This window comes from Octopus bimaculoides, chromosome 18 (assembly GCF_046866305.1).
Source record: "Octopus bimaculoides isolate indiv1 chromosome 18, ASM4686630v1, whole genome shotgun sequence".
Lineage (NCBI taxonomy): Eukaryota > Metazoa > Mollusca > Cephalopoda > Octopoda > Octopodidae > Octopus > Octopus bimaculoides.
In genome coordinates this window covers 20,609,496-20,618,694 of record NC_142945.1, presented here as the reverse complement: position 1 = coordinate 20,618,694, position 9,199 = coordinate 20,609,496, and the positions used below count along the sequence as shown (strand labels likewise).

At 37.2% G+C, this 9,199-nt stretch overlaps 1 protein-coding gene across 1 annotated transcript in view; it reads right to left on the bottom strand.

The window, feature by feature from the left end:
• Positions 1–5,227, bottom strand: part of LOC106869924 (CTD small phosphatase-like protein 3) — an 81,789-nt gene extending 76,562 nt beyond the window's left edge. The window contains exon 1 of the mRNA XM_089365918.1: positions 5,204–5,227. The gene's annotated coding sequence lies outside the window, so the exon portion shown is untranslated. The remainder of the gene's footprint in view (positions 1–5,203) is intronic.
• Between the last annotated feature and the right edge of the window lie 3,972 nt (positions 5,228–9,199).

The following is a 9,199-nucleotide window of genomic DNA, read 5'->3' as shown; positions in this document are numbered from 1 at the left end:
TTTATTACACATTACTAGTCTAGGGACTTTTTGATGCCACCTTGTAATATCAACTCTTTGTACCTAGATATATTAATTTCTAACATTAGCATAAAGCAAGACAATCTGTTAAAAAGCACATTCTATTAGCTTAATTTGAGTATTTAATAGGTGTTTTATTGACACATCACCACCACCAGAACAAAAAGTAAATTCTACCTATTCTACTAGCCATTTCCCTTCAATCCTTATCATTATGAATACTGATAATGCAGCATTCAGCAAGTAAGGTTCTATATATATATATATATATCCCATAAATCAAACCATACCAAAAGATGTAATGAACTATACTGTTCCAGATATACTAAAAGACAAGATGGTCACAAGTGGAACACCTTTCTTCATAGCTCTGTTTGAACAGCACTGATCTAGCACTAAGTGATGGTTTCAAACTTTGGCATAGGACCAGCAGATTTTGAGGGGAGGGGAAGTTGATAACATCAACCCCAGTTCATGACTGGTACTTATTTCATCAACACCAAAAGAATGAAAGGCAAAGTTAACCTTGACAGAATTTGAACTCAGAACATAAAGACAAGCCAAAATGCTACTAATTTTGTCCCACGTGCTAATAGTCCTGTCAGTCCACCACCTTTGATTTAGGACTAATAATAATAATAAATTTTACTTCACAACAAGAGAAGACCTCTACACAGTCATTCAATTTGCTGGAAAATAGCAGCCAATTTCCCTCAAATCACACACTCTCTTAAATCAGCAAAGGGTACAATGAACGAAGTAATGCTGTATATACAAAATGGCAGAGAAAACCACTTGGAGGACACAGCTGATTTTCATAATAATAATCCTTTCTACTAAAGGCCTGAAATTTGGTGGGAGGGGACTAGTTGATTACACTGAACCCCAGTGTTTCACTGGTACTTAATTTATCTACCCCCAAAAGGATGAAAGTCAAAGTTGAACTTAGTGGAATTTGAACGTAGAACGTAATGACAAGGCAAAATACTGCTAGACATTTCGTCCAGCATGTTAACAATTCTGCCAGCTCACCACCTTTACAATATCAATAATCCTTTCTACTATAAACACAAGGCCTGAAATTGTGGGGGAGGGGACTAGTCGATTACATCGACGCCAGTGTTTCACTGGTACTTAATTTATTCACCCAAAAAGGATGAAAGGTAAAGTTGACCTTGGTGGGATTTGAACTCAGAATGTAGCAACAGGCTAAATACTGCTAACCATTTCATCCAGCATGTTAACAATTCTGCTAGATCGCCACCTTAATAATGGTAAAAAATTACTGATTTAAAACACAAGACCAAACAGTCATGGGGAGAAGTTGTAGTCAATTAAATAAGCACCAGTACTTAACTAGTACTTATCTCATTGATCCCCCAGAAGGAGGCAAGGCAAAGTTAATCATGGCTAGATTAGAACTATGACCATAAAAGGTTTATATGAATATCTATTATATATATATGGCACTCTACTGTTCATGTTACCCATGGCTCATGTTAGCACAAGGTCACAAATTTTGGAGGGAAAGTACAGGTGAGTTCATCAACCCAGTATGTGACTTGTTTCTAGTTATCAAATAAGGAAAAATGAAAGGTAATACTGCCTTGGGATCTAAATTACTGCATGTCACCTACCACCCAAGGTCTACTCCCTGCATGATTAGTTATTACTTCAAGAACCCCAAAGACAAGGAGTCAGCAGAACTATAAGAGCATCAGCAAAGAAGAAAAAAAAAAGGGGGCCCTATGGTATTTCTTCCAGCTCTTTATATTCTGGGTTCAAATCGCACTGAGGTCAACTTTACCTTTTATCTTTTCAAGACTATTAAAATGAAGTACATCAAGAATTAGGTCGATTTAATCAACCAGTCTCTCCTTTGAAAATTATTGGTCTTGCTCCTTAATTAGAAGCAATTCCCTTGAAAATTGCAGGTTTTGCACCTAAATTAGAAGCAATTATTCTACAATCTCCAGACAAATAAAATTCATAAGTTAATCCTGTTAGTATCTGAACCAAAAATGAAGAGCGACGAAAACTAAACACAGCAGTAATGCAATTTAACTTGACTTAGCAGACTATCACCTCCACCACCACTTCCACCAACAGCAACAATAATTTACATACAATATACATACATCCACACAAAACATATAAAGCTTATATTAAAGTAATTTAGAGGAAACTCGTTTGCTGTTAGATTTATGTTTATTGGTTTGTTTACAAGTTCTAAGCTGAGAAGAATAATCTTGGATAGAGCTTAGCAACGTAACAACACTAGCAATCAGTCCAGGTAAGGAACGGTATGGTATGATGATATGGTGTGGGGATGGAGTGACGCTGTGTGGTGTGCGCCGGCGCAAAGCAGATAATGTAAATTGAGCTAGCGAAGCCACCATATATACCACACACCTTTGAAAATTTATTATGAGAGCTAGTAGTAGTAAATTTGTGAATGAGGTGAGAGATCTATGTAGAACTACTACTACTACTAATAATAATAATAATACCACTTCTACAACCAGTAGTACTATTACAATTAGCTGTGTGTTGTTAGTACTATAAATACTACCACACACAATAAGCACTGCTTGTACTGCTACAGCTATTACTAAAATCATTAACCACCACCGACACCACCACTGCTACTAGTAGTTGTGTTATTTGTATTATTACTATCACAACTGCTACATACATAGTAAGCTCAATCTGTACTGTTACAGCTATTACTAACACCATTTAACCATCACTACTACTGCTGCTACCACTACTACTACTACTGCTGCTGCTGCTGCCAAATGCAGTAGCACTACGTGTACTACTGTTGATGCTGGCGGTATTAGTTTGCAGTTATTGAAGTAGTATTGCTGGAAAACTACCTTCATCTCCGGTGCTAGGAAACTGGATCCAAGGTGGGAGAGAGAGAGAGAGAGAGAGAGAGAAGGAGAGAGGGGAGGGGGAAAGAGATAGAGCGCGTAGAATTAACGAGTAATAAGAAGAGGGTGAAAAGTGCCCGTTTGTGAGAGTAGAAAACAACGGGTTCTCTTTTTCTGTTCTTGTTTTGTTTTTTAACCAGAGCCCCTCATCATCATCATCATAATACCACTGCCGCCGCCACCACCACCACATGCCATGACTTACTAGCGGCAACACTAATGCAACAGCAGCAGCTACAAGAGAATGAGACAGAAGAAAGAGAAAAAGGAGGAGGGTGGAGAATAAAAAGAGACGAAGAAGGAGGGGAGAAAGAGGAGGAGGAGGAGTGACGTATGTTAGCATACGTGGGCTGGCACAGACAGTTGGGTTGGAGGAAGGGTGTGTGATTAGGGCGAGGTTTAAGTTAGTGTGTGTGTGTGAAAGAGAGAGATAACGATTTCGTTTCTTTATTTTCGCTTTACAATTTAGCAGTCTCCACCCCGCTAGTCTATCCAAAAGCCTCATTTTTGTGGAAGGTTTGTATGTGTGTTAACTGGATCGTTGATGATGACGTCGACAGAATATTACCTGTAGTTATGTTATCGACCCAGGAGGGACTTGAATGTCAGTACACGGGAGTATTATAATAGGAGTGGATTTGTAGTAAGGCCTCCGTCCAGACAATCAGCGTTTTTTCTGTCTCTCTGCTATCACAATCACCACTCTAATGGTAATAGTAGTTATAGCAGCAGTCTAGGATAATAAACAAAACACCCAGCCTTCAGTGAAGACTTGATTGCATAGCAGCAACTATGGCTGGCTCATTTCTTTGCACAAGTGAAAGTATTCAAGTTATGGAGATAGTTGCAACGGAAGAAGGGTGAGGAAAGAAACAGTGACTAAGGGGGGCTGGAAGGTGAACGAATTCAAATAGAGGTTTCCATATCAATTTCTATCAAAATAAATACGTATAAAAATAAAGCAATAATTCTGACTGAAGTTGTGGGTGTGGGTAATTTTATGAGTTCCCTTTTGATAACCACCTGCTTCGATTGACAGAGGCGATGAGATAATGATTATAATATTGCTTTTTCACAAGGCGCGATGAAAAGAAGATAAATGCTTGATTATACAACCCTAAATTACTCGTCTAGTGCTTATCAAACCCAACAGGATTTTGACTCGGATTGTACAAGGATGAGTCTAAATACTGCCAAGCATTTAATTCTGTTTGACTGACCGCCTAAAAAGATAAGCCAAATCTCTCTTAACTGTGTTTACCCAAGTACTTAACTGGTATTCAACTCAGAAAGATGAAAAAAGCAAAGTTGACCGTATCAGGGATTTGAACTCAGAATATAAAGAATCAGAACATTTTGTCCAATGCTCTAATGGTTCTGCTTATTTTCTTCCCTCTTTATTATTATTTCTAACGTTAAGGCGTCGAGCTGGCAGAATTGTTAGCGCGTTGGACTAAATGTTTACTTAGCGGCATTTCTTCCGGCTCTACGTGCTGAGTTGAAATCCCGCCGAGGTTGACTTTGCCTTTCATATTTTCGGGGTCGATGAAATCAAGTACCAGTCAAATACTGGAGTTTATGTAAACGGCTACAGGCATTATGCCTACATTAGATTTGAAAAGATTATTATTTCTAATACTGTCACAATGTTACAAAGTGGAGACCGGAGGAAGGCATTAGATTATATCAACTTCAGCACATAGGTGGTGTTTTATTTTAATAGCCAGCTAGTGGGTTTTGAACTGAAAACAAAGAAATATAACTAGACATGCAAGGTATTCTATCACCTTAACAATGATTTCTCAAATAGTGCCACACAGCTTGAACATTGTAGAGAACAGATGTATAATAATGACTATATTTTATTTATTTTATTCATACAGGAGGTATAAAATAAAATAAAAAAACAAGTAAACCCCAGAGAGAGAATTTCTAAGATTGGCACACAACCACAGTTTTGAAGGGAGGAGTTAGTCGATTAAACTGATCCCTTAATTTGACTCGTACCCTTTTTATCAACTTGGGAAGAATGAAAGGTAAAGATGATAATCGTGGTAGGACTCGAATTCAATAATAATAATAATAATAAAGGCCTAAAATTGAAGGAGATTGGGGACAAGCCGATTACACTGACCCCCCCCCCCCCCCACCCCACCCGTGCTCAACTGGTACTTATTTTATCAAGCGAAGTCAACATTAGCAGAATTTGAAATAAGAACATAAAAAGCCATAAGAAATAGACTAACCTCTTCTCCAAAATTTCAGGCCTTGTGCCTATGGTAGAAAGGATTATTATTATTATTATTATTATTATTATTATTATTATTATTATTATTATCATCAAGGCGATGAGCTGGCAGAAATGTTAGCACAGTAGACGAAATGCTTAGCAGTATTCTACTTGTCATTCCGCTCTGAGTTCAAATTCCGCCAAGATCAACTTTGCCTTTCACCCTTTCGAGTTCAATGAACCAGTGAAACACTGGGGGTTGATGTAATCGATTAGTCCCCGCCACACTAATTTCAGGCCTATAGTAGAAAAAGATTATTATTATTATCATTATTATTATTGCGGCAAGCTGGTAGAATTGTTAGCATCCTAGATGAAATGCTTAGTGGTATTTCGCCTGTCACTATGTTCTTAGTTCAAATTCCACCAAGATTAACTTTGCCTTTCAGGTTTTCGGAGTTGATAAAATAAGTACCAGTTAAACACTGGGGATGATGTAATCGACTCATCCGCTCGCCTCAAAATTGCTGCCTTTGTGGCAAAATATGAAACCATTATTATTATTTACTTTTATTAGCCTATTTACTTTTATAAGCCCAAAGGCCCAAAAATGAAATATTAAAACAATAGATGGCTTAAAAGGTGAATAATGGTTTCAAATTTTGGCACAAGGCCAGCAATTTCAAGGGGGTAGGTAAGTTGATTACCTTGACCCCAGTGCTCAGTTGAGCACTTATCTTATCAACCGTGAGAGGATGAAAGGCAGTCGACATTGGTGGAATTTGAACTCAAAACGTAAAGATGCATGAAATGCCACTAAGCATTTTGCCCGGCATCTAACAATTCTGCCAGCTCGCCACCTAAGCACAGCTGAATAATAATAATAATAATAATAATAATAATAGTAATAGTAATAATAATAATAATAGTAATAATAATAATAATAATAATAATAATAATAATAATAATAATAGTAATAATAAAAGAATTTTTTTTCTTTTTACAGCAGAAAGTGTATGTTATTAGGAGCATAAAACTTCTCACTGAAATCAATCAAACTTTTGGAGTGGGCCAGTGTAGGTGATATAAATGACTGAGAATAAAGATTTAGGAATGAAACAATACAAAAGCTCAGCATGCCAACTCCTACAACTCATTACACACACGTAGGTATATACATGTGTGTGTGTGTGTGTGTCTTAAGTGTATACACACACAAAAACAAACTGTTCTTAATAAAAAAAAAAAAGTAGTATATATTTATAGGTACAGGCATGGCTGTGTGGTAAGAAGTATGTTTCTCAACCACATGGTTCTGGGTTCAACCCCACTGCATGGCACCTTAAGCAAGTGTCTTCCACTATAGTTTTGGGCCAACCAAAACCTTGTGAGTGGTAGGTAGAAACTGAAAGAAGCCATTCATATATACATGTGTGTGTGCACGTGCTTGTTTTTCTGGTTTGTTTATGTCCCTGTAACTTAGTGGTTCAGCAAAAAGACCAATAGAGTAAGTACCAATTTTACAAAACCAATTACAGGGTTGATTGTACAACTAAACCCCTTCAAGGTGGTGCCAAAGCATGGTCAAAGTCCACTGACTGAAACAAGTAAAAGATAAAAAGATATTTTATGTAGCCTTCTCTTCCTGGGACCTAGCCTAATTCATAAGTGAATTGTACAGGAATCATTGTGACACAGCATGTCATGAGCATTTAAAATCTGCAGGAGCTTCTACCTCTCCAGGCTTGGACATTGGCAATTTCTTGTAGAGAAAGAGGTAGTGAAAAAGTGTGAACAAATAATCAACTTCAGTACTGGACTAGTGTTGACCCTGAGAGGATAAAAAGCAATGTTGACCTCAGCAGGATTTGAACTCAGAGTGCAGAATGCTGGATTCTACCAAATCAGTGCCTTTTATTTATAAAAATACATAATTTAATATGGGTTTCAAATTTTGTCACAAGGCCAGCAATTTTGGGAGGTAGTGAATAAGTCAATTACATCAACATCAGTGCTTAACTGATACTTATTTTATTTACTCTGACTGAAAGGATGGAACATAAAGCTGACCTCAGCGGAATTTGAACCTAGGAAGAAATACCATTAACCATTTAGCTCAGCATGCTAACAATTCTGCCGGTTCACTGCCTTAATACATAATTTAATATTACTAACACCATAAAGGTGGCAAACTGGCAGAATCATTAGCATGTCGTACAAAATGCTTAGTATAAAACCACCTCCCTCGATATTATGTCCCACCCAGGCAAGGGGGTTTTTGCCTGGTGAGTTGCTTGGTACCTCACTAGTAGTGCCTGTGACACAAAAATGCACATATTACATTCTGTAAAGGCATCTTGCTGTGGAAAACATGCCAAAGGCAGACATTGCAGCTTGATGCAGCTTCTGACCTATCAGATCTTGTCTAACTGTCCAATCCATGCCAGCATGGAATATGGACATTAAATAATGCTGATATATATATATGAGATTAATAACTTGGCACCTGCTTTACTTAATTACAATAAGTAAACAAAACAAATGAATAAAAGAAAAAAGTCACAGTGATTGATTAATACATCATATTTGTGTTTGTGGATAAGAAGGCACTGTCCCAGCATGTCTACAGCGAACTGGCTGAAACCAGTAAGAATAGTGTAGAAAAAATTAGGAGGGTGAACTCACAGAGCAATACAGGGTGCCTATAGCAGCAATTGTCAACCTTATTTTGCACCACAAATCAGTTTCTTGAAAGACAATGTTTCCCACAGACTGGAGGATCACATACATAACAAAACACAATAAAATGCATAATCTATAATTTAATTATTATATATATATAATACATATGTATTTATTCCCACTTAAACGTGGATGTTTAGTTCAAACCAACTTTATTACAGTATTTACCATGAGAGAAACTCAAAAATCTAAAAGCTTAAGCCTGTATGAGAGGTTCTCCCATGGCAGCAACTGCAGTATAGTTTGTTCTAACAGAACATCCACATTTAAGAGGGGATAAATATTATGTTTCAGTTTAAATACTGCCTCTGTTGCTAATATATATTTTTAATGCATATATAATACAAAAATACTCTGCAGATTGCAATAGTCAATTATGAATTTTAGAATTTATTCTTTCTATGCGACCCAGAAACCAAATGATCCATCACCTAGTACTGGTCTGCAACCTGGTAAGTTGGGGTCTCCTGGTTTATAACATTTATTCCACCATAAATTTTGCGGTGGCATTTGCAGGGTATGCTCTGAAGCATACATATGGATCAGTCCCATAAAAGATTCATCCACTTTCATATTTGTTTTCTTTGTCAGTAGACATTAACCTAAAGTTGGTACCAAGGCCGGTCAGTGACCACATGAATGTTGCAAGTCATGAATGAACCAACAAGGAGAGTCTATATGTGGCTGCTTGACCAGCTGGACAGAGCAGAAATAACCAAATTGCTGTCAAACAAGAGATTAACTTAAAACTAAAAGTTACAGGATAATATAGTCTTGATACATAGTTTGTAAATAAGGCAGGATTATTATGGTTGGCTAGCTTTCGTTTTATCATAGTTCTACTCAATTCAAAGTTGACTGCAGATGAAACAAAAACAACATTTCATCAGCACAAGAGGGTCTATAAGATCATGGACATTGCCACTTCAAAAAAAAAAAAAATTTATAAAATAAAATCCTTTCTACACAAGGCCTGAAATGTGTGGGGAAGGAGTTAGTCAATTACACCAACCCCTGTACTCAACTGGTACCTAGTTTAGCAACCCCAGTACTCAAATGGTACTTATTTTACCCCCAAAAGCTAGAAAGGCAAAGTCAACTTTGGCAGAATTTGAACTCAGAACGTAAAGATAGGCAAAATGCCTCCAAGCATTTTGACTGGCATGCTAACAATTCTGCCAGCTCACCACCTTCTGAAATAAAGTAATAATAATAACAAGAGCACTCAGAGATTGCAAACCTCCACCAAGGCAGCACCAACGTCCTCTCA